Genomic DNA, 26,553 nt, shown 5'->3' with positions numbered 1-26,553 from the left:
CATCTGGGCAGGGACTGTGTCTAACAAATCCTATGTGCTGTGTACAGTGCACTATACTGTCATTGTGAAGCGCTTTGAGTCCCATTGGGAGAAAAGCGCTATATGAAATAAAGTCATTATTTTATTATTATTATTATTATTGGAAGTCCACAATACATAAAGGTTAACTTTGTGGAATAAAAAGTTCCTGAACCGAGGATCTTGTAATCTAGCTGGGAGCGGACTGAGACAGAAGCAGTACATACAAGTGCAAAAATTATAGAGCAAAGTCAAAACTGTATTGTATGTCATCTTACAAGCTGTATGGAAGGCTTCGTTGTGCAGGCGAGTCTTGGACACGGGGAGAGAGGGAGCCTGACTGATAGTGAGGTAGGGTGTAGTTAGTATATAAGATTTCAGGTGGGATTTGTGCGACAGAGAAGACATCCTTGTGAAGGGTACAGGAGACAAGCAACTACCCAAAGAGAGGTGAGATCAGAGATAGGGAGAGGAGCAGAGGAGTAAAGAGCCATGAAGGAAAGGAGGATCATTTGAAGGCGATACAATACATTAAGGGTGGCCAACTCGAGTCCTCAAGGGCCACCAAGAGGTCAGGTTTCCAGGATATCCCTGCTTCAGCACAGGTGGCTCAGTCAATTCATCCACCTGTGTTGAGGCAGAAATATCCTGAAAACCTGACCTGTTGGTGGCCCTTGAGGACTGGAGTTGGCCACCTCTGCAATACATGACCATTTTGGTTTTGATATCACATATATGCCGCCTCCTAGAGAACCTTCTGAGATTCGCTTCGCCGCTGTTTCAATTGAACTTTCCAAAAGGTTTCAAAAACCCGCAAAACATGCAATCGTACCTTTGGAGTTACACGTTCTAGCGAAACGGCCCAAATATTTCAAAAATGCCTATTTTGCTATTTTACCACTTAGAGCGCTGGAGGGCCACTGGCTATCATGGGATTGCTACGTCACCGATGACAGAACAGGAGTCGTCCTCTGTTCCTCTTCCTGTAAATCTAGATTAAGAGACTGTTACTACATGGGGTCCCTGGAGTGTCAGACCCCATGTACAGTAGTAGCTACATCCATTGGTGGCTTAAGTGATGCTATAGCAGCCCGACAACTCTCCGCTCCCCCCCAGAAAGAGATGGTAATCAAAATTCATCGAACATGAATGTCCACGACCTTTAAGCATCTTATTGCAAATTTTTGGATCATAGAAAACCTTTCCTTTTTATTTGTGTGTTGATATTGCTGGCAGTAAGTTAATGGGAATTTAAGTCTAGTTACAGTGTAACAGATAGACCCACAGCTGTACTCGGCACATTACAAGATAAATAATACAGTACAGTACAGTAATTATAATACAATAAGTGCAACAAACAAGATCTAACATCTAGTATGTTGGGAGATTTACAAACACTGCAGGTGGGGAAATAAGTGCAGTAGATGGCAATGTATACGAGGTGTGTGTGTGTGTGTGTGTGTGTGTGTGTGTGTGTGTGTGTGTGTGTGTGTGTGTGTGTGTGTGTGTGTGTGTGTATTTGGAGTCAGGAAGGAATTTACTTTCCCCTTATGAGAGATCATTAGATAATGCGTCACTGGGGTTTTTTGTTTGCCTTCCTCTGGATCAATATACTGTACGTACGGATATAGGATAAGTAACTTGTCTACATTTAACATAGGTTAAACTCGATGGACGTGTTTTTTCAACCTCATCTACTACAGTATGTAGCTATTTGAAAGCTCCAAATCATACCCCCTCATCTAACCTGTACATATTTCAGGTCCTGTAATGCTTCCTGAGAAGTCTCGCGCACCATTTTAGTAGCCCCTCCTTGCACACTCACATTTATGGACGTCCTTCCAGGTCTCAAGAACTGAATACAATGCTCTAGGTCAGGTGTGCGGAAAGTTTCCTACATGCGCCCCCCTATCTCCTCTACCGCCCCCTCCACGGCTCCGGCATCAAATGACGCCGCGGGGTCACGTGATGTCATGTTGCCATGGAAACACGTCGCGGGAAGGTAAGTAAAAGTTACAGAGGCCTCATGCGATCCCCGGCATTTATTTTAAATGCTTTCGGGGAGGCGCGGGGCCTCTAATAGCCGCGACCCCCTCCAGAAAATATTGCGCCCCCAGTTTGCGGACCCCTGTGTTAGGTGACACCTCGCAAATGATCTATAAAATAGCATGATCAGCCCTCTCTCTCCGCATTGTTCTGTTACATTACTCACCAACACCTACGTCAGCTGAAATAACTCCCAGGTGTCCCTTTCCTCTACAGTAGCTGACATAGTTCCATTCATCTTGCATTCTGCCTTTCGATTTTTGGGACCCACGTGCACCATTTCTCACTTTTTGCCATTAAAATGTACTTGCCACACACTTGACCATTCCTGCAATCTACCCAAATCATTAGTCACTTTGGTTACCCAACTGAAGTGTCAACCTTGTTGCAGATCTGTGTATGATCTGCAGAAAGGCATACAGGCATACCCCGGTTTAAGGTCACTCACTTTAAGTACACTCGCGAGTAAAGACATTTTCAATAGCACCATACCCCTGTGTCCGTATGCTCGATTCGGACACTTATTCTGCCCTACAGATCGCCGTAGTAGTGACGCGCTGATTCCCCTCGCCCAATAGGCAAACGGCAGCTCGCGCATGCGTCAGCACGTCCTGAACAGCAATACCGGCTCCCTACCTGTACCGAAGCATCGATAAGTGGGGAAAAAGGTAGTGCTTCACTTTAAGTACATTTTTGCTTTACATACATGCTCTGGACCATTGCGTACGTTAATGCGGGGTATGCCTGTACTTTCCCCATCAAACCATTTTTCACTAATAAAGATATCAAAGGGCACTGGTCACAGTACAGGAATAGATTAAACTTGTAGTACAAGCTCCTTCCAGTCAATGGGAATATAAATGCGGATTGTCACTGGAATGTATAATGATGCATGGTAAAGATTAGAGGTTTCTTCTGTGCCAGGGTTATTGTGCAGAAAACATTTGCACATCTTCTGTGCCAGGGTTAGTGTGCAGGAAACATTTGCACAAGGTCCCCTGCGTTTGTTTTTTTTCTTGCCCAGGGATGTTTTTAATCCATTTGTAACCACACAAAAAGCGGAAGACAACACACCAAAATCTGAGGTTAAAAACATGTTTTCACATACTCTCCTTTAAATAACAATGGGCCACTGTCCATGCAGCCCAGAGCTGTGATATTTGCAGACGTGCACATTCTTAGCTACGGTTGTTTACAGGTTTGTGAATCATAATTAATACCCCCAATGAAAACAATTACTTGTGTCCAAAAGCCCTAAAGCTACAACGAGCTAATTACTAGCACAAGCTCCACAGTCTCTGTTAAGCTGTGGGAATGTCGCTAGGCATAGCAAATAGGCAGATTGGGTGCAAAGCTTAACTGCTTCAGTTCAGAAAGGACCTGAAACCGCAGTTTCAATGAACAAGGGGGGACTGCAGCATGCATTCTTCCAGCAGGCAAGGGGGGGGCTGCGGCATGCATTCTTCCAGCAGGCAAGGGGGGGCTGCAGCATCCATGCTTCCTGCAGGCAAGGGGGGGCTGCAGCATCCATGCTTCCTGCAGGCAAGGGGGGACTGCGGCATGCATTCTTCCAGCAGGCAAGGGGGGGCTGCGGCATGCATTCTTCCAGCAGGCAAGGGGGGGCTGCGGCATGCATTCTTCCAGCAGGCATGGGGGGGCTGCGGCATGCATTCTTCCAGCAGGCAAGGGGGGGCTGCAGCATGCATTCTTCCAGCAGGCAAGGGGGCTGCGGCATGCATTCTTCCAGCAGGCAAGGGGGATCTGCGGCATGCATTCTTCCAGCAGGCAAGGGGGGGCTGCGGCATGCATTCTTCCAGCAGGCAAGGGGGGACTGCGGCATGCATTCTTCCAGCAGGCAAGGGGGGACTGCGGCATGCATTCTTCCAGCAGGCAAGGGGGGACTGCGGCATGCATTCTTCCAGCAGGCAAGGGGGGGCTGCGGCATGCATTCTTCCAGCAGAAAAGGGGGGGCTGCGGCATGCATTCTTCCAGCAGGCAAGGGGGGACTGCGGCATGCATTCTTCCAGCAGGCAAGGGGGGGCTGCGGCATGCATTCTTCCAGCAGGCAAGGGGGGACTGCGGCATGCATTCTTCCAGCAGGCAAGGGGGGACTGCGGCATGCATTCTTCCAGCAGGCAAGGGGGGGCTGCGGCATGCATTCTTCCAGCAGGCAAGGGGGGACTGCGGCATGCATTCTTCCAGCAGGCAAGGGGGGACTGCGGCATGCATTCTTCCAGCAGGCAAGGGGGGGCTGCGGCATGCATTCTTCCAGCAGGCAAGGGGGGGCTGCGGCATGCATTCTTCCAGCAGGCAAGGGGGGCTGCGGCATGCATTCTTCCAGCAGGCAAGGGGGGGCGGCAGCATGCATTCTTCCAGCAGGCAAGGGGGGGCTGCGGCATGCATTCTTCCAGCAGGCAAGGGGGGGCTGCGGCATGCATTCTTCCAGCAGGCAAGGGGGGGCTGCGGCATGCATTCTTCCAGCAGGCAAGGGGGGGCTGCGGCATGCATTCTTCCAGCAGGCAAGGGGGGGCTGGGGCATGCATTCTTCCAGCAGGCAGGGGGGGGGGCTGCGGCATGCATTCTTCCAGCAGGCAAGGGGGGGCTGCGGCATGCATTCTTCCAGCAGGCAAGGGGGGCTGCGGCATGCATTCTTCCAGCAGGCAAGGGGGGGCTGCGGCATGCATTCTTCCAGCAGGCAAGGGGGAACTGCGGCATGCATTCTTCCAGCAGGCAAGGGGGAACTGCGGCATGCATTCTTCCAGCAGGCAAGGGGGGACTGCGGCATGCATTCTTCCAGCAGGCAAGGGGGCTGCGGCATGCATTCTTCCAGCAGACAAGGGGGGGCTGCGGCATGCATTCTTCCAGCAGGCAAGGGGGGCTGCGGCATGCATTCTTCCAGCAGAAAAGGGGGGGCTGCGGCATGCATTCTTCCAGCAGGCAAGGGGGGCTGCGGCACGCATTCTTCCAGCAGGCAAGGGGGGACTGCGGCACGCATTCTTCCAGCAGGCAAGGGGGGACTGCGGCATGCATTCTTCTAGCAGGCAAGGGGGGACTGCGGCATGCATTCTTCCAGCAGGCAAGGGGGGGCTGCGGCATGCATTCTTCCAGCAGGCAAGGGGGACTGCGGCATGCATTCTTCCAGCAGGCAAGGGGGGACTGCGGCATGCATTCTTCCAGCAGGCAAGGGGGGGCTGCGGCATGCATTCTTCCAGCAGGCAAGGGGGGACTGCGGCATGCATTCTTCCAGCAGGCAAGGGGGGACTGCGGCATGCATTCTTCCAGCAGGCAAGGGGGGGCTGCGGCATGCATTCTTCCAGCAGGCAAGGGGGGACTGCGGCATGCATTCTTCCAGCAGGCAAGGGGGGACTGCGGCATGCATTCTTCCAGCAGGCAAGGGGGGGCTGCGGCATGCATTCTTCCAGCAGGCAAGGGGGGGCTGCGGCATGCATTCTTCCAGCAGGCATGGGGGGGCCGATTCCAAAACTCAAATGAGTTTAGGCCGTGGAGTGCACACAAACAAGCATTGTAAGGATCCCGATTTTTACACAGTTGTCTATATTTATCTACACAAGGAGCCATAGCAACACAATAAACCAAGTAATGTAAAAGTAATGTTTGCCAATTACACAAACAGTATGTTAATCAACAAGGTACATATGGACTTCAATACAGCTACTACACCTCTGAGGTGAATAAGAAATCTGCCCATAATGTCTTTCTATAAGTGTATGAAGAGAACAGAGCTTTGACCAGGAAGCTTAATACAAGTCCAACATAGGTACCAAAAAGGAAAACGGAGCTGGAAGGGGGATACCATGAGCCAAATGCAGGGGCCACTTTATTATGGATCATACAAAATATATTGAGACTTGTTTCTCTATACAGCAAATATACAATGTGTGCAAAACATTGTACCCAACATTGTGCACCCCCCCCCCCCCCCAGCTCCCAATGTTCACTGATATTTACAGTACCTCTATTATGGCCATTTTTCCTGCGATATCAAACTTAGCCGATTATAAATGAAATGAAAAAGGAGGTGAGGACAGGGGGGGTTTATTTAAATCAATGAAATCTCTCATCTCCATTAGTGGGCATCTCCAAATTCCGAGTTCATGCATTTACACCGGCCTAATGCACCGCTGTACAGACAGTAGCAGCTTTAAGGGCTCAGGTAGGACACACTATAAATCACTTGTGTTCGTACTGAATGTACACATTGCTCCTCCAACCAAAACCAGACCAGCTGGAACCTGTTAATACACCTCAACAATAGTTGTAAAAATAGATTTCAGACATTTTACGGCGGGGGAACTGACCATTACATTTTGTTACACCTCTTACAAAAACATGCCTATATTCACAGACTTTCCGAGACAAGAACTATATATTATATACGGTCATATGTCCGGCAACAAATCTGAAAGCAGCGTTCAGAAGATAAACAGTGTCAAGCACAAAGATAAAACGTTTATAAAGGTGAAATACAGTTCACCACTGAAATCGTCCTTGTCAGAGGTAATCAATAAGTAATCCACAGCGTGCGATGCAGCTCGCTCGTTGGTGAGATGCTTCCCGTCTCCTGTATGTAGGATATACATACACACACACACACACACACACACACACACACACACACACAGTGTGTGTATAAATTTTTTGGATGCGCAACGATATCAAAATAAATAATTAAATACAGATAATTAAATGCTGCCTCAGAATTCCTAACCTCACACTCAGGTTAACATATATATAGAACAAACAAAATGAATAATGGGCGCAGATAAAAATATCAGTAATAAAATAATACACAATGTGTCACGGAAGGTGTTCGAGGTAATAACCAAGTCCCAATTTTCTTTGATCCTAAAGAGAATGTAAAAAGGGCCACAATAGTGAAGTATGAAACAGCAACTTTAGCTAGAAATAGCACAGTGGCTACTTACGCAAGTAAGTCACTTTTTTTACCCACCATAACATACATACGTGTAACTTTCATACCATCCTGCAGCAGAAAACTGCAATCGTAGAAGGGGATTCACGGAGATCAGCAACGTGACAATGCACCCGCTCCGGCGTTAATTAGCAATTGCTTGAATGGCGGGTTGGGTGCGTTACCCGCAATGGACCTCCGGGAAACTCCCCCTACGTGCTGCGACCGTGAAGTAATCCGTGACCTCAGACAACATAGTTGATATGAGGAGTGTGTTTGGTCGCTAAAGCTAATTATGTCCTCCAACAGACTGGGTATTAAAGTCGAAACATACACAAAAATATCTCAGTTGGAAGCTGTAGCCGTGATTTATTCTTTTACTCTTAGGTGAAGGTTACATTGGTTGCTCAATGTCAGAAAGATGCAAAATTCATATCCGTGGCTATTGTGAACTCAACTTTTACAAACAAAAATAAAATGGTTAATATGAAGCTACAAAGCTTCCCCTTTTTCTGGCTGACAAGGGATCACTGTTTTTTCAATGCCCGAGGTCTGGCAACACCAGAGGGCAACCAGACCTCCAGCATATGTGGTCATGCAACAGCTTTAGCAGCGATGGCGCCCCCTGGTGACAGTACCGTGAGTGGAGAGGGCCCCACTTCCATTTATATTGGGTCGACCGCTCAACGGGAATAGTCTGCTCAATCAGCCCCTGGAAAAAAAGCATTTCCGCATGAAATACCTGGTACATCACACTTTGCTTTGCTGCCTCAGGGCCTGGACGGCTTGCCATCATCGACACAACCATGAATTCTGCATTGTATCAGAAGATTCTAGAGGAGAATGTCAGGCTATCTGTCCATGAGCTGAAGCGAAAGTGGGTCATGCAGCAAGACCATGATCCTAAACATACAAGCAGATCTAGAAAAGAATGGCTGCAGAAGAAGAAATTCCAAATTTTAGAATGGCCAAGTCAAAGTCCGGACCTAAACCCCATCGAAATGTTGCGGCAGGACCTGAAGCGAGATGTCCATGCAAGGAAACCCTTTAATGTCACTGAGCTGAAGCCGTTCTGTGAGGAGGTATGGGCGAAACCGATGTGAGAGACTGACCAGCAGTTACAGGAAACGCTTAGTTTAAGTCATTGCGGCTCAAGGGGGCGCCAGCAGGTACTGAATCTAAAGGGTCACATACTTTGTATCACACGGATATTGAATGTTGAATCATTTGTGGATAAATAAATGCTGAAAAATAATGTGTGATTTATTTGATCAGGTTATCTATTTATTAGAACTTCAATTATGCTCCAACAACATTTTAGGTTTCAAATAGGTGAAAACTCTTGTGTATATAATACAATGGCAAGAAAAAATTGTGAACCCAACAACTGGACCTAAAATAATAAAATACATTGAAGCATTTCACAGACCACAGTTTGAGAATCCCTAACTTTAGAAGTTAAATCCCTGAATGTCTCCTTATCTACTACACGTAACGAGATGCAAGATTTGAAAAGGAAGACACTCATTTCATGACTGGGTATGAGTAATTTAAGGCAAGATTTAGTTTCACATATCCTACTGTGGTCTAAAACTTTAAACGTGCCGAGATAAAAAGACATGGAAAGTGGTCGTGAGAAAGGATGTCATCCATTGCAAGCCTCACCCAAAAATTATTGCGCTCCCCGGTTTGTGCCAGTACCTTACATGTAATTTGTTGCCAATTTTATCCCGCGTTTGGTTTCTTGGTTTCTAATGTATTCCTTTCCTTTTGTAATTGGGAAGTGTTTGGAGTCCCATTGGGAGAAACATGCTCTAAAAATACAGCTATTATCAGCCAACATGTGTTCTTCTCTATTACACAGACAAGCTCACTTCATTTAATAGGATCCCAATCATTCATAAGATAACAGCTTATCGACCTGTAGTTGTATGTGTAAAGAAGGGATCTGAGTAGAAAAGGGAGACGTTTTAGAGAACTACATAACTGGCTTAAATATATTTTTAGGGAGACTTTTTTATTAGAAAAACAGCATGTAAATCCGTGTTCAGTATAATTATTTTGTTACTCTGTATTTTTATCACTGGTACCAAGAAACTGGCAAAAAGAGACAACATCTCAAGGAACCATCCACTTCTTAAACAGGCATTTCAACCTACCTTTAAGTAAATGTGTGTTTGTATGAAAAATATATAAACACCTAGATTAAAAAAATAAGTTGCATTAAATAAAAATGTTCCTGGCTTTCTGTATAGGTGAACATCCCGGTAACCCAGGGGTGCTCAACTCCAGTCCTCAAGCCCCCCAACAGGTCAGGATTGAGTCCCCTGTGCTCAAGCAGGGGCAGATTGAGCCACCCGTGCTGAAGCTGGGACATCCTTAAAACCTGACCTTTTGGGGGGGCTTGACCACCCCTGCGATAACCAATGCCCCCTCTGTTCCATCAATATAGAAGCCCCAGACGCCCCTGTAGGGACCTCACAGCCAGAGTGCAGCGTGACCAGTCAGTTGCAATGTGATTGGTCCCCGGGAGTGGCTCTGTCAGAGTTTGAACATTACAGATAGAAGAGAGAACGCATTGATTATTCCCATGGGTAGGTTGAATTGCACTTTTAAAGTCTGTTCCACTCTTAGTTACCAGAGGGTATTTAGGGCTACGCATGTGAGGCCCAAACTATGGAGAACAGAGTGCCAGAGAAGGAGGGGTGGGTGGTACTTTGGTAACCAGACAATGTTCAAACTTAATTTATTAATATTTTGGATGTTAACATGCTAATGGAGGAGTTCCATTTACTATTTTTAACCAGAGTTATTTATATAACTAAGATGTGGCATCTATTTTTAGGCATCAACAAAAAGCTCCTTATAGCGATTAGGACATGGTTAGGAATGGAGCTGGAATATGGACTGGGAGAAGAATTGCTTTTTCTATCACTTCTTTATTTAAGAAGCTGCAGACCAAGCAATATCCTACATGTGTTTTTTTTTAATAAATCAGTTCGGTACCGAGAAAATACTTGTAGCATTTAAAAAAATTATTCTGAATTACATTTTTAATGAATAAACATATAAAAAACATTTTTGTTTCTATAGCAACCATTTACAAATCACATCCCCTTCTGAAACAGGCCCTGACACACCCCTTTTTGATCCCTGTCCCCACTCTAGCAGTGCACCAATTGTATCTAGTGCCTGCCTGGTCACATGATCTTCCCCACAGAACTTTGCATCTTTGGTCCTCTTCTGCTGCACTGACAGCCATTTAGTGAACCCCAAGCCAAATCATTGCCGATCGATCACAGGAGAACGGATCGATCAGCAACTTAGCTGATTACTTATCAGTGTGTGGGTTGTATTGATGCCCATATTAAATGAGGGCAAAGTGGCAGCTTAGACTGCTGCTTTAAATCTTAATTCTTTATTGTAGTTGTAATATTTTTTTACTTCGGGATCTGATACATTTCCCTTACAGAAACATCACTGCAACCACAAACTAGCAACCTATTCCTGGCAAATTTGTTCCAGTTTTTAGGACTGAACTTTGTTGCTGGTTTTACATTGAAAATGAGAGCCAGTCAAAAAAGCAACACGGTGATTGTGACTATAAAGACAAAAGTGGCAAAACACTACAAAGTGAGCTATAAAGGAAAAATACCAACGCTCTTTTCGTTATCACTTAAACTTTGCATTGATGACTATAAAACTGAAGAGAGTTTCTGTTAACAGGTGAGAATTGTGAAGATAACAAGCGATTGTGGAGGTTGTTATATTTTATAATCCTTTTGCAGCCAGAAATCACTGGCATGGACAGCTAAGTCAGAGGCCTCGGGGACATAAAATTCACAGGCTAACACAAGGTGCAACTCATTACCCTAATGATTCATCCTGCGACACAGCTTTATTGGCTAATTACAAACATACACCGCCGGCCATCATTCATCTAATATTATGGCAAGCATTCACAAGATGAAGCCCTTGGATGCCACATGGGAATGTGGCTCATTGCTCTGCCCCTCTGCCTCCGCGGGGTTAATTAACAAGGGCCTTGGCTGGAAAAAAAAAAATACATCAATACAAGCCACACAATACGTAATTAGCCAAGTTGCTGATCGATCAGTGAAGATTTGAGCGTACAGGTATCAGCAGCACGCTCAGTCGCCCGCGGCTTCCCATAGGCATAAGGAAAGGGGGTTACAGAATCAAAAGATGCTTTTTTTTTTAAAGAAAAAAAAATGCTACAAGTATTTTCTCATAGTACAGAACGGATTTATTAAAAAACAAAACAAAAACACGTAGGATACTGCTTTGTCTGCAGCTTTAACAAACCTTTTAACTCCTCCTTAATGTCCCCTGCTACAGCACAGGTGGCTCAGTCAGAACGAAGCAGGGATATCCCTAATACCCGACCTGTTGGTGGCCCTTCAGGACTGGAGCTGCCCACCCCTGACGTATGGCGCACGTTAAGTGCCACCGCAGGGGCCCGTACACTGTAAATCATTGCACTTTGCTCTTTTTTTAGGGGCAATATGCGATCCGGTGGTGCGCTGATTGCGTACCACATGCCCCCTCCTCGTCGCATCCGGGCCAAGGGCTGGAACAGAAACATTATCAGGTGATCGCTCCGAATAGCAGTCACGTGATGCCGAAGTGGCGGAGGATCCGTGGTCACGGAGGTGGCACAACCTTCTGATACAGCGGGTTAACGCTTTCCGAAGGGACACATTCCCGTCTTTTTATGCCGTTGATCTGCTTGTCCTTTTTGTCTTCTCGGAATGTATACAACGGCCGCTGTGTATTCTTATTCTTGTCATTGGTATCGCAGTCTCCTGATTGAAGTGTGTATTACTTTTGTGAGGAGGACCCGGTGGGAAATAGTGCTGAATATCAGGGTTCAAATGGTCTTGATGACACCAACTTGTTGAAAGGGAAATTGGGTTTCCCCGTCATAACAAATATAAATCTATTAATGCAGAGATTCCTACACAGCAAATTGCTCAGGTTTGTAGTGTAACCTACAATGGCTGTACACACAAAGCTGTTAAATCAGGGCTCATAATGTGACTTTGCCTAAAACAGGATGGAGAGGGGAGATGGGAAGAACACTACGGTATTTCAATTATGCCAAACTGTGACGTTACACCCATCCAATAAAAAAGCCTGATTCCAGTGTCTTCACTGACTATGTTAGAACTACGTCTAATTTGCATGTCATTATCATCAACGTCCATTATACTCAACACTATGGTCTTTACAGTAGGAAATGTTGTCTATGAACATACACACATACACACAACACGCATAAGCATATTACACCCTAACTTTGGAAAACACAAAAAATATAATTGTGCTGCTAACCATTGGCCAAAAATGGATTTACTGTATTTGCAGTACGCTTTACATAGAGCACATCCCTGCACCCAGCCCCTCCAGCACTGAAGTCACACGATGAGATCATTTCCTCACTAAGCACGCGTGAAACCAACGCGAACGATGAGGATTCACGAACAGCCTTTTTGTATGGTTATGCAGCGCAACTACACAAGTTCGAATGCAAAATATATAACGTGTTCTGTTTGTCAGATATGAACAATTTGGCTAATAGGCTCAGATCCAATTTTTTTTTAAACTTTTGTAAACCAAATGAGTTGTGTAACTCAGGTTTTCCACTTTTGAGGAATTTGGATGTAAAACCATTTATAAGAGGCCTGTTAATTCGGGCTTTTTTCTAAAGGCTATTTATTGCCCCGCTACCTGTAACTTTGAAATCGCTGCCTTATTTATCCATTAGCTAGATGGAACCAATTCCCGATAAACAGCATTATATATTATACAGATTGGGATATTATTTTGTGCTACATTTCCAAAGCTAATAAACCCAACTCCGATTATGAAACTACTACAGTATTAAAGTTGTTAGGATGGGTTGGGTGTTTTGATTGCCTCAACTTTTCTTCACATCCTGTACATTTAAAGTACAAAGAAATGGATTCCTTAATCACGTCAGTACTGCCACCGTTTGCATCTCTGTTGGTACCCCAGATTAAAAAAAAAAAAAAAAAAAAAAACGCAGAAATATTGTATGATCAAGAAGACCCTGTATTTAATTCTAGATGCTTTAAGGTTATTTGCCCTTTAAAGCTGCAAAAAAGGTTAATTTTGACTTTCCAACCTATTTTAAATGCTTGAAAAATAAGCAATATTTCACAAATTACAAGATCCCATGGAATGCAATACTCTGTTCATACACGTTCCCGAGCAGGATTTTATTTGCGACGACCCATTTCTTCAGTTATCAACCCAATTGGATGAAAGTGAATCCCTTCCAACCCATAAATGGTTAAATATTAACAGTCAATCTGCTCCATCCCGGTAAAATCCAACAGTCAGGTCTTCAAAAATGCTAATTTCGCACGTCAGGGTAACTTTCGGCCAACATTTGCTTGGGAAGTCTAAATTGCAAAGTGTGTACATAGTGGATTTTACATGCATAATAAAAGCGGTTCTCAGGTACAATTTGTTTTCTCTGCCCTGGCAGGTGAAGAAAAGGCTCATAAGAAATGCAGGGCCATGGATGGTAAGATGTCAGCGATAAACTCCAGGTTTAAACTCACATTATATTGAGCTTCCGTGTACATAATATCATACTCAGCATTTCAAGCACAAGCGAACGCCCCGCAAGGCCTCGATTATAGTTGGTGTCAGTGCGCGCATGCGTGTGATGTCACTCACGTGCGAAGGTGGCAGGGATGCGTGGCGTCACGTGAGCGGTCCACCCTCATTGGCTGAACTGCTCATTTGACGCGGCCATCTCGCAGCAAGAACAATTTCAAAAGTCTTTACAAAGATAGCGCGATTGGACGCACAATGTGCGCGCTCATTGGACAACATTCATTTGTTTTGGCGGTGTGCCTCCACTATAAACAAGGCCTGAAGCACATGGTCACCTGCATGAAAGGCTCCGGTTAAAACTGTACACATCAATTATCTCAAGCCAAAACCCCGCGCCCCCCCTCAGCCCGGCTCCGGCATCACGACGTCACATGACCTCGCCGCGTTGCCATGGCGACGCGTGTGGAGCCAAAGTAAGTAAAGGTTTACAGAGGCCCTGCAGCTCCCCCGGCACCTAATTTAAGTGCCTTCGGGAAGCGTGCGTGGTCTCTGTAAACTGCGCACCCCCCTTCAAGCAGTCTCGCGCCCCCCAGTTTGCGTACCTCTGGCTTAGCATACAGCGCTTCCACTGCAGAACTGCCAGCTACCAACCTCGCCAAAAGGTCGAAACAGCTGTCCGAGTGGGTTTACTGGCTGTGCAACAACAACCCAGGCTGTGCTGAAACGCTGTGTAATACAGAAGGCATAAGCTTATAGGGATATCCATGTTAAAATGGATAAGAAGTTAAGAGTGACTCACTGGTAGTGCTTATTTGCATGTCATTACCCACAACCCCCAGCTGCAGTGGCAGCATTGTATGCAAGGAGAATGGGGAAAGACAGGGTTGCAGACCTGTCAGACATTTGAATGTGCTCACAAATGTGCCTAAATTTGCACCAGTATTAAAACAACTTAAATTATGGGTAAAAAAATAAAAATTAAAAGGTACAGTCACTCAGGACAAAAGTTAGCATGGGACAGTGGTATGATAAATAGGTAAAATGTAGCGATTGACCGGGAGGGTGGGGGGGGGGGGGGGGGGATGCGGGAAATATGGTTTACACTGACTTTATACAATGTATTTGTGAGGCGTTTGCTTGTCTTCAAAACTAGTGATAAATTTCTTTTGTTTTCTCCATTCTTTGTATAGCAATTATGAACCAATATCATTAGTCAGATGGATTAATATAACAAGCTGATGTTGGAGTTCAGTGGATCCGGAGAGAAGGGAAACATTCATTTTCAACAGCATGCAAAGAAGTAAAATTGCTACTTATAATTGCTTCTTTCTAGCTACGGCCCCAGTCAGTGCGTGCACCCGCGCATCGGGGCGTGTGCACCCCTTTCGGCCGCGATCAGTGGTCATGGGTTCATGATGGGACAGCAGGCGCATGCAGGTACCTACTGGGCTCGGCCCCATAGAGGGCCGTACCTTGTTTGCATGCCGCGCACAGCCGCGCACAGTGGGGATGAGGCCCAATGAAGCCGATCAAACGGAGAACTTGTTCCCTTGCTGTGTGGGACTGCCGTTTTAAGATAATAGATGTTACACGGATATGGCCCAGATCCACAAGAGGGTGCCAAGATTTAGCAGCAATGATGGTGTTAATTTTAGGGAATATCCAAACTCAATGTAAAATCAGCGTTCCAAGTTCAGATAATGACACCAACACGCTGTAGAAATGGATGTGGATGGATGTGAAGCACAGAGTATGAGAGTAATCATTACATTCTTAGGCCTCGGGCATGGTCAGCGCTTAGGCGCTGACCCGTGCTGTGGCGCGCTGCTGCTCGGCAGTGAGCCCCTGCTGCCGCAATGAGAGCGGCTTTAGCAGGGGCTCGCGCACGCTTCCGCAAGTGTGCGGAAGCATGGGTTTTAAGAAAATGTTAGTTTTGGCGCTCACGGGAGCGCAGGGCCGGTCACGTGAGCGGTTCGCCCAATGAGGGCGAACCAGGTCCGTGACATAAACCCCCCCCCCCTCCTACCCCCTGACGGCTCGCGGTCTAAGGCCAGGGAAAGCACCCGCTTTCCCTCAGCCTCAGCACGCCTCCGCCCGGCTGGATTCACCCTGGACGCAGCCTTAGACGTGCAAAGTTACTACTCACTACATTAAATGTTGCGATGATTTGCAGGCTGCTCTATCAAATTATTTATTCCCACCAAGACCAATACAGCTACTAGAAAATGTACATATCACGGCATTTGCAGAAAAAACACAGTGTTACCCTATATTAATTAGCTCAATGCGGCCGCTCTTTTTGCCTATAAATTATTTAAGTCAACACAATGTTAACCTCGAGGCAAATAACTTCCGTTCCAGCTTTAGGTATCGTCACTATTTGCCAACTTAAACGAGTTTAGTGAATATGGGCCTAAATGCCTACAGTGAAATGACACGTTACCATGTTCACAAGAGCCCTGTGTTTACAATTTGTACATTTTATCCAATTTCCAGGGGCTGAATCAAGAGTCGCCCTCGAGAATTGTGAAACAGGCTGCAGAAAGTATTAAACTGGGGCACAGAACCACATAAAAGGTGTCATTTCATTCAACTATTTAGTCAAGAACTATTCCCAGGTGACTGGAATTTATTGCAGTAATCTCCATTAGGGAGTGTGTTAAACTACAAATACACACACTTTCTTGCACTTATTTTATACATAGCGCTTCCTTAATAATTATGTGCTTGAATCTTCTTTTTGGTGCCGAGATGAGCAGTAGCAGTTAAGGAATACAACGTGTGTATAATAAAGACACAGCGTGCAATATTAATGACCTCGTGCATGATTCATAAATCCACACTGACATTTCCTTTGCACAAACGGATACATTTATCTAGGCTGTGGTGTCACTAATTTCACCCCCCAAGAAGCACTACATGCAACCTAAGGCTTGTTATATAGTACGCGCTAGTGCGCGCACCCGGTGTTGCGCGTGCAGTTGCTATAGCGCAATCGGTGACGCGCGCGGCTCTGACGTCACAGCGTGAAAATACAAATGTCTTGTATTTTCACCGATCTGCCACGCCAACGCTCACGGACGTGCGCGCGCGTCTCAAGTATATCAACTGCAGGCTCACACTGCAATTATCATTGACACGTGCGCACTATATTACAGGCCTAAGGCAGTAGACCTTATTTCTGTTTTGGGATGGATACTCGGACCTTGTAGAGGTCTAGAAATAGATCCTAGTATTATTTTTTACCTTTATTAAATGAGCTTATATCTTCTTCCAAGATTGTCACTGGGCAGCTTGCTGAAGGGGAAGCAATTCCTAATGGCAACCAGACGTCACTGGCAGTTTCCCGGCACAGTAACCCTGTGGGGTGAGCAAACTTCACGGGTCATAGGTTCCTAAATGTATGATCCAAACTAGGAGACACTTCAATTGACTGATTGACTGATCCACCTGTGCTGAAGCAAGGATATCCTGAACACCTGAAATGGTAGTGGCCCTTGAGTACTGGAGTTGGCCGCCCCTGGACTAGTCAAATAAAAATACGTTGGAAACTGAAGTCGTTTACTGAGCCACCTGTGCTGAAGCAGGGATGTCCCCAATACCTGACCTGTTGCCAGTCATTGAGGGCTGGAGTTGGCCACCTCCGTTCTAAGCTTTCTAGTGCACGACTCAAAAAGAAACAAAAAAGCAAGGTGCTTATTCATGTGGGATCACTTTAATCTACTATTTATTTTAATTGGCATGTTAGAATTTGAGATAGTCAAAATAGCATCAAAAGGTCAGCAACAGAATGTAAAGGCTACGGCCTCGCTGTCTGCGCTGCCAGCGCGCCTGCCGGCGCGTGCAGCCAAGTTCCCGGGTGTGCAGTGAGCTGCAGGGGAAAGACGGGGAAGGGGGGGGGCGTGACGTTCGCGGCCATGACAGCAGGTTCGTCCTTATTGGCTGAACTGGCGGGGGGCGTGGCCTAGCGCTCCGTCACTAGTTCTACTCACAAATTTCATGTCTGCCTGAAAAACAGAATGCGCAACCGCCCCTCGCAGCAGGCCCAGCCCCATTGAAGGGCGGCTCTTGTCCCAGCAGCAGGGACCAAGCCTTTACTCTGCGAGCAAGACCTGCAGTGCCAGAAATCAGTTTAAAGGCAGCAGGTCCATGAGATAGGCCGATAGATCAGAGCGCTCTAGAGGAGATCGACATCTCGTTAGAGCAGTTGAGTGGATAGGGCAAGATCCAGATTGAAGTGCATCAGTTAGTTGGAGGAAAGAAAGTGCATCACACAGTTATAATCAAGACATTGAAGTCGTTTGCAAGAAAATGGGAGAAGGGTGATGGTGCATGTTGTGGAGGTGCGAGGTTACCCTATTTTGTCCCCAAATCCGATAGCTGCCCCACCAATAATCAATGAAAGGAGGAGGGAAAAGGCAGGTACAGGCACATGAAACCACTATGCACTTGACACAAAAAACAAACAAATGTACAGCACTGTGTACACTACTGAGGTACACAAGGAAAATATAAAAGTGGTTATCAAGAGCAGGACTTCCCAGGTTAATTCATTGAGACCAAAGAGGCCATGTTTTCAAGACTGTCGTAATTTACAATTAAATCAACATACTGTAGCTCCAGTTATCACTAAAATAACGTTTAAATGTTGTTACCCTAGAAATGTGGCCTGCTTGTTGGTCTTGCGGACTGAGCTTGGAGTCCCTTCTCCCGGGAATGCTTTAAGAATGTGATCTTAAGCTCCCTCACCGCACAGCAATACACTGCAGGATCGTCTGGCAACGAAGGAGGTGAAAGTTGAATGCTGAAAATCTTTTTATCTGATGACGTTTATAGATGGTCTGTATGTGAAAAGCCTCCAGCAGTACAGAAGTTTAAAAACACACTGAGGTCTTGCACTACTGGTTTCAAAAGAATTCTTTGGAAACTGGAAGTTGTAAAAATAAGCTGTTCCAGGCCTTCCAAATGTAGCAGCTTGTGGCATTCAGCTAATTTGCCAAAAGGGACCCAACAGAGCCAAACTGCAAGGAAGAATTAAATATTTAAGTTTTAGTTTAGCAGTAGTAATGCGGCATTTACCTCTTGCCGAGTTAGTCAGGTCTCGGTAGCAAAGAAGCACCTGTGCAAGTTCACAACGCACTGTATATTATGTGAGGCAATTATTTTCCCATCACCAGCATGCCCCACATTTATATTTGAGTTGCAAATATTAACAGCACTTTAATAAGCTTTATTTCATATGGGACTAAAAGCGCTTCAATATAGTGCACGGTGCGCAGCACATAGGATTTCTACAGACTGTCCCTTCACAGGTGTGCTTACAAACTATGTTTTTGGTGCCTGAGGCACAGAGAAATAAAGTGACAAGGTCTTAAGGAGCCGACAGCAAGAATTGAACCAGGTTCCCCATGGTTTACAGAGTCAGTGTATTTACTCACTTAGCCACTCCTCAATCCACTTGAGTACGTAAAAGAGCTCACACACTTCAAAAGGGAGTTCATACTACAGGCACACCCCGCATTAATGTACATGGGTCCAGAGCATGTATGTGAAGCACTACCTTTTTCCCCACTTATCGATGCTTCGGTACAGGTAGGGAGCCGGTATTGCTGTTTAGGACGTGCTGACAGACGCATGCGCGAGCTGCCGTTTGCCTATTGGGCGAGGGGAATCAGCGCGTCACTACTACGTCGATCTGTAGGGCAGAATAAGTGTCCGTACTCGAAGCGAGTGTATGGACACAGGGGTATGGTGCTATTGAAAATATGTCCTTCCTCGCGAGTGTACTTAAAGTGAGTGTCCTTAAACCGGGGTATGCCTGTATCTTGTATCCTTTTCTAATATAATTCAGCGGTTGTAGGTTTGAAATGTCTTGCATTCAGAATTTTATATAGGTATGTTGACGTTTTAGGACAATTGTTATGAATTTATTGTACTCTGATCCCAGTAGTAGGTACTGTTCAGACTCCATTTCTGCTGATCTTGCATTTTAGTGGCTTGCGTGCTACATGTTGCAAAGGACATTAGCAGGATTAAGGTAGTCCTGTAAAAATGAACTTAAATTGCAAAAAAAATAAAAAAGTATTTAAAACACGTGAAAAAGCTAAAATAACTTGGCATATCCACTTCAGAGCAACAAAAACAAGGGCTATATGGCAGCTAAATTTCAGCCATCTCAACGATATACAAAAGATACAAAGTGAAGTATTATCCGAAAAAAAAGGATGGCCTGTAAAACCTACGAAGCCAAGTGGAGGGGAAGGGAAGCCAACGATGTGAAAATGTGACATTTCAGTAACAGACTGGTGGTTGCCTGGACCAGTTCACAAAATTAAAATATGTACCGAACACACAAAACAAAATCTATAGGCTTGGAAATCGTGAAAAAATTAAAGGAATATTTACCAATTCTACAAAATCTACTAATCTATGTATCCTAGAGTTTTGAGTCTTTTTTGCCTTGTACAAATAAAAAGGAAGATCCTGTTTGATTTCATTTAATCCAGGATTGAGGAGTGTAACTAGAGAAAGCCAAACAGGAGATAAAACGGTCTCTGCCATAAAACCTGATCGAGAGAGCCCTTTAATGAACCCCTTTTTTTTGGTACCCAAATGATTGTATGCAAGGCACGGCCGTAATGTGCCCAGATTGAGCTTCCTACAGGGCTGTGTTCTGCTCCATAACAGAACAGCAGCTCACTCCCCCAAAAGCAGCCAGTTTCCAGCGTGTGCCGATAGGTGCATAGTCATTTCCAGCAGGCTGCCAGAAACCAGCAGTTATAAAGTAAGATGGGCACTGGTATGTGATAGGAACTCTGTATGCCAAACATCTGGTAACAACCACACAACTGCCAAAGGAGATAAGTCACAGTACCATTACATTATTTGAAAAGCACAAAAAGTAGTTGTATTTCAATGGCACCTGGAAACCACCACTATTCTGAATTTTCGCATAAACTGCGTTAGAACACATTGCAACAGAATTATTTATTCTATGTTCACATTGCATTGGTGCACATTTCAGAATTAAGCTTGTGGACCTAAAAATCATTTGAAATGACAAATCTGTAGAGACATTTTTAGGTGGCTGAAATATAAACTTTATTTCAACATGTGGCTCTAAATTTAGAAGAATTCTTAGACCCAAAGTGATGACACTTAGTCACCAGAACGTCAAACTTGCATGTTGCGATCACCTAAGGATTACAGTTACTGTTGAAATAAAAATGATTGAACGAGGAGAAGATACCTTGTGCTGCTTCTGTTCCCCTTAATCACTTTACTTCTAACCACAGACACGATTGAACGTTCGCGCTCATCACAGCGATTTCACAACTTTTCCAGATTTAATTATTTTCTCTATAAACTAGTTAGAAAGGGATTTCATTACCCAACTATTACTACACATTAATAATCAGTGTTATTGAGCGTTCATAAATGTAACTGTAGATTCATATTGTTTATTAGAAATGTAATGCTAAATATTTTAATGATGCATTAAAATAAAAAACCCCCACAGGTGCCCCAATGCATCTGTGGAAATGATTTTTTTTATAACAGAGCTCTTCCACATGTAGCCCAGGGGCCATGAAGGTCTTACATTTGACCCACGCTGCTTGTGGCTGTTCCCCTTTAAGGCCATGGAGTGTATGGGCGGCCATTATGACGGGACATCATATAATCTTCAACTCACTGTGGTCTCTTAAGTGGTTTCACTTTACACACCATAAAAATTGCATTGTTCAAAAGGGACATGTTCACACTTCTATCATTTTACCAAGAATAATGAATACAGTAACATTTGTAAATCCCACAGGATGTAACGGATTACAATACTTTACAAGTCCCACATGTTACATCTTTCATGCGAGTCAGATAGTATCTAGAACAGTGGTGCTCAACTCCAGTCCTCTAGAACCCCCCCCCCCCCCCCCTCAATGACTAAGCCACCTGTGCTGAAGCAGGGATATCCTCAAAACCTGACCTGTAGGGGGGTGGGGGGGAGGGGTCTTGAGGACTGGAGTTGAGCACCTCTGGTCTAGAAAATACACCCAGGCGACAAAGGTAACTTTCATAGAAGCACCCAACATATCGGAGTAGGAGGTAATTGGTGTACATCAAAGATTATACAAAGGGCGGCACACCAGACATGAGAATAAAAAATATATATATTCTAACTTATCTACATTTCAGTGTGATGACAAGTCCTGATGAAGGTGTTGTAAACATTTCACGAAGTTACAATAAACACATGTTTCATTTTCATAACTCAAGTGTGCCCTCCTTTGTATAAGAGTATTGATGTCGGCAGATGCGTTCCCTGCAAGGACCAAGCGAGTTCAGGTTGATGGTGTGCACTTCCATCTTGTTCAACGCAACATCCAAGATTACCGTACTGCTGATGTGTATACAGCTTCTTGAGGTTTACACACATGAAACCACTCATCTGGCAATCAGCCACCCTGCCTAAGGCCAGGTCCCCTCGCTGGCTATTGCAGCGCCCGCTGTAGCGGACGCTGCAGGGACAGAAGCCGCCCCGCTGTTGGGGCCGGGCCCGCTGTTGGGGAGGGGGGGCGCCGCGCTGCGTCGATAGTTTCTCCTGCTCTCAAGAGAATTGAGATCAGGACGCGCGGTGGAGCACTAGGCCACGCCCCCAGCGGTTCAGTCAATGAGGTCAAACCTGCTGGGTGACATGGCCACGCCCCTGTCACGCCCCCCCCGTAGCTCACTTCAGGCCGGGGGACTATGCTGCACGCTCCGCCAGTTGTGCGTGCAGCGCAGGCACTGAGGCCGTAGCCTCATGCAGTAAAAAACTTGCGGCGATAGGCGTGTAACTAGTACTGTCTAGGGGAGCTTTCCGATTGGCCAATTCTTCTTCCCAACAGTTTATAACAGATAATCATCCTGCCTCCGAGGGGTTAAAATTGGAAGTGCTACAAAATGGTTCATGGTGGAAAAGCTTAAATAGTGTAATTTCTTAATTGATGTGAGGAGAGCTCGCATGCAAAATATCATTTTAAAAATGAATGGAGCTAATCCGAGATAAGTCACTTCTAGGCCGACTGGTTATTAAAAATGTATAGCAGGTTAAAGATCACGCAGAGTTCGCATCTAATTATCCAGTATTTATTCCTCTAAAAAAAACACATCAAATATTAAACACATCTGCTATCTTAAAACTGCAACAAATTTAGAAATAAAACAAGTCTGGCATAAATAGTTATAAAAAAAATAAAAAAATCTATTGGAAGATTGTGGGACAGTCATAGTATCAAGTGTTAGGCAATTACTGATTGGAATTTGTGGAATTTATTCTCAGTTTGTTGGTTTACAACCAACACTATTCTTGACTTGTGATAACGTCAATTAAAAAAATAAGTTTGCCACAAGATAAAAAGGCGCTATGAAATTCAGCAACTATCAAAAGGGATCTAATCTCATAATTGTGCGTGTCTCAGCTTTTGGTATTCTGTCTCCGAAACATAAGGATACCATTTTGAGTGCACAGCTCTACATGCAGTATCCTCCCATAAAGTGGGCATTGTCTTTAGCGGTTAAATGTGCATTTTTACATAGGTTTTATCGACACTAAATATTGTTGGTGAAAACAAGCATCAGTATCAATGGAGTTCAATAAACTGAACTTGTGTTCACTATATTGCATTCGTCGTGGGAATAATAAGACGCAAACAGATATTGGAGTACATCAGTCAGGGAGCCAACCTTGTGGCTTCCTATTGAATGACCATCTTGGAAAATGTAGGAAGGAACACCGCCAACTAAACCGGCGAGTATCTCGTAAAGCAGACAGGTTCCCAGAGCGAAAATAGTCAGCGGACCACCCTGGTTCAAATTCTGCCAAATTACAAGAGTGAGCCGCACACCAGCGCTTACAATGTAAATGGAGGTCTCATTTCTAGCATGCAATGCCTTGGTGTTTCACATATTACTGTCAGAGCTGACCTAGTTATCTAAAAATGTCACCTGACACACAAAAAAAGGGTGACGGACCACGACCGTTTTGAACAGTACAAACACTCCAGTGCATCCCCAAACCACACAAGGAAGTGAACTAATTAGTAGATGTTCTGAAAACAAGCTTTATGGTAGAGTACTTCCAATAGAAACTGGAAAAAAACACCTACACAGCTTTGCAAGCTCATTAAACAGAGCTGCCGTTGTGATTTTTTTAGAGCTGCTGGAAGATTATGCTCTCAGAACAGACCCACCTAAATCCTCACAGTTATGCATACACTCCCAGCAAAACCAGAATGGATGCAAAGTGTGGAGACCTGAAAGCTTTTCTCCTCCCCCCTCAATCCAAGGCAGGCCAACGCCAGACCTCAAGAGCTACCAGCATGTCAAGTTTTCAGGATATCCTTGCTTCAGCACAGGTGGCTGTCTTCAACTGAGCCACCTGTGCTGAAGCAGCGATATCCTGAAAACCTGACCTGTTGGTAGCTCTTGAGGACTGAAGTTGGCTACCCTTCGTCCAGGGGAAACAAGTCAACACATAGCTAAGCAAGTTGTCTGTGTGATAATGAGTTTGGTTAATTGGGTGTTAGAGAAGCCTTGAATATCTGGACAATCCCAAAATTGTGATACTGGGCTTAATTCAAAAATACTTCTACACTTAAAAATATTAGGGCACAGCTCTTGGGATTGTAATAAGAGATATACAAAATCTATACTATAAAAACAAAAAGGGTGGTTCTAAAATATAACCTTTATTCATTTAAAAAACAAATGGAACTGCAAATGTACTAACAGAAATATCTGTACTCTAGGTGGGAAACTAAAAAAGTACTGGTACCATAGTATTATCGCACTTCCACCAGTCTTACTACCCAAAGATACCCTGATCAGTTAATTAGAATACCAACAATGAACTAAGAGAACATTGGTAATCATATTTCTAAGTGGGATTTGTTATAAACACTTCTGATCAATAGAAAATCAATAGAAGATGCATTCATGGAAAGATATGGGACTTCGGGTTAAAAATATATTATTCTAGGAAATGTATAGTAATGGATTGAATGGTCACACGCTAATGTGATAAATAGCAGTTATCCAACATTGAATTGATAGACCCCATTGCTAAGCTCTGCCTTGTTAAATTCAGTATAACAATCACAACACATTCCAAGGATAAGGAAAATTAAGCAATATTATTTATTTAAAAAAAAAAAACACCACAACTGAATGTTCTGATGCACTATTCCAAATATAAATATATAAATATATATATATATATATATATATTTGGGGTCATCGCCATACAAAAAAAAATAAATGCACCCCTGTAGAAGGACCCCCGGGGGACCTCCGGTTTGTTATGTGATACACAAACTGTCTTCTACACTACTATCCAAGTGCTTAGTGCTGGTTAGCATTGCTTGGATGTGGCATCATGAACGCCTTTACCCATGCACAGAGAGGTCCTAAAGATACTGCTTTATTATACTCTTGATTGTGCTGCCATTTTACATCAGGCAGGGCTCATTTAAAAGGCTCTTCAAACATTGGCTGAAGCATTCACTGGATAGGAAGATATACAGAGAGGAGCCCATCTATTTTAGCATTCTAAGATTATTTGACTGTATTGGTCGCTCTTCTGCTCGACTGCTGTTCAATGCATCCACTACTCTGTGAACACTGCACATTTCTCGTGAGTTATCATTATGCTACAAAAAGGCATCCCAACAACCAGTGCACCTTCTCAGAAACATGCTCTCCTCCTGCACTATATTTCAAAAGTCTATCATATCCTCCGATCCCCCTATTGTAATTGGTAGTAGCATTCACACAGTGGTCGGGATTTATCAAAGTTGGACACAGGGTATCGTGCTTATGGCGATAACCAGTCTTAATTTGAATGTCAGTTACCGCCAGAATAGGCGCGATGCCCGTCTGCTCTGATAACTCACAGCCTATAGTCCAGCATGCCCAATATTTGGCCAAGCACTGAATATGGAACAGTATTAGAAGTCCACATAAACATGCCCTGCTCTATCCGATTCAATTCTAAAGCGATTTACAAAGGAGGAGTGTGACTAAGGGAGTAATGAAGCATATACCCAAGAAGAACTGAACCCTATGTAGTGCAATCAGAGTCCTCCAAATAGGAGGCTCTTCTTTAAATGCACTATACAGGGTTCTGATCTCCTTGGGTATATGCAGTATTAGGAAGTCCACATTAAAGTGGATAGGAAGCAAAACATGACTCAGTATGGGCTTGGATCCACAAAAGGGTGCCAAGCTTTTGCATGCCTTTACTCCCATTCATAGCTTAGTACCCTTTTGTGGATCTGGGTCTACGAGTGCTCATTTCCATGTCATTACCCAGAATCCATTGCTGCAGTGCAAGCATTGTACACACTGCGTGATACAATGTGATGCATTGTGTGATAACCTGCCGGAGACATGTGAATGTGCTTATAAGGGTTATCCATCATCACCATTAGAAAGTCCCTGTCCTTAGATGGAGAGCAAAGATAGTGCCTATGTTCGACTCACTGATCTGCATAACATACTTCACTACAAAATGCTCCATTGTCTGAAGTAATGCTGGAAATAAATCATGTTCTGCTTGTCTTCAATTATCATTCCTAAAAAAACAGAAACTACACATTCCACGTTCTAATGCTCAGTTTACTAAATCTCTAATGTAGATACAATATAGAATTCCTTTGATACTTTGTTGTTTTTCTTTAAATGTACTATTTTGGTGTAAGTCATATTTGACTGTGTATCTATAAAAAAAAAAGTCTACTTTTTGGGGAATTATGTACCTGTTGCGCCCTGTACCCCTCCCACCTTCTGTAACCCAGTCTTCTGCTTTATATTTAGGTTTTTTTCTTCTTACAATTATACAGAAATAAAGCGTTCTAAATTAAAAAATAAATAAAAGATGTCTCAACGATTTCTGAATAAAGCAGCTCCAG

General features: G+C 44.3%; 1 protein-coding gene across 3 annotated transcripts in view; it reads right to left on the bottom strand.

The window, feature by feature from the left end:
- CNNM2 (cyclin and CBS domain divalent metal cation transport mediator 2) overlaps positions 1-26,553 on the bottom strand; it is a 103,925-nt gene that overhangs the window by 73,355 nt on the left and 4,017 nt on the right. The window lies entirely within an intron of this gene.

Source organism: Ascaphus truei, chromosome 8 (assembly GCF_040206685.1).
Source record: "Ascaphus truei isolate aAscTru1 chromosome 8, aAscTru1.hap1, whole genome shotgun sequence".
NCBI classification, from domain to species: Eukaryota; Metazoa; Chordata; class Amphibia; order Anura; family Ascaphidae; genus Ascaphus; species Ascaphus truei.
The sequence above is the reverse complement of the archived record's forward strand: the minus strand, read 5'-3'. Positions and strand labels throughout refer to the sequence as shown.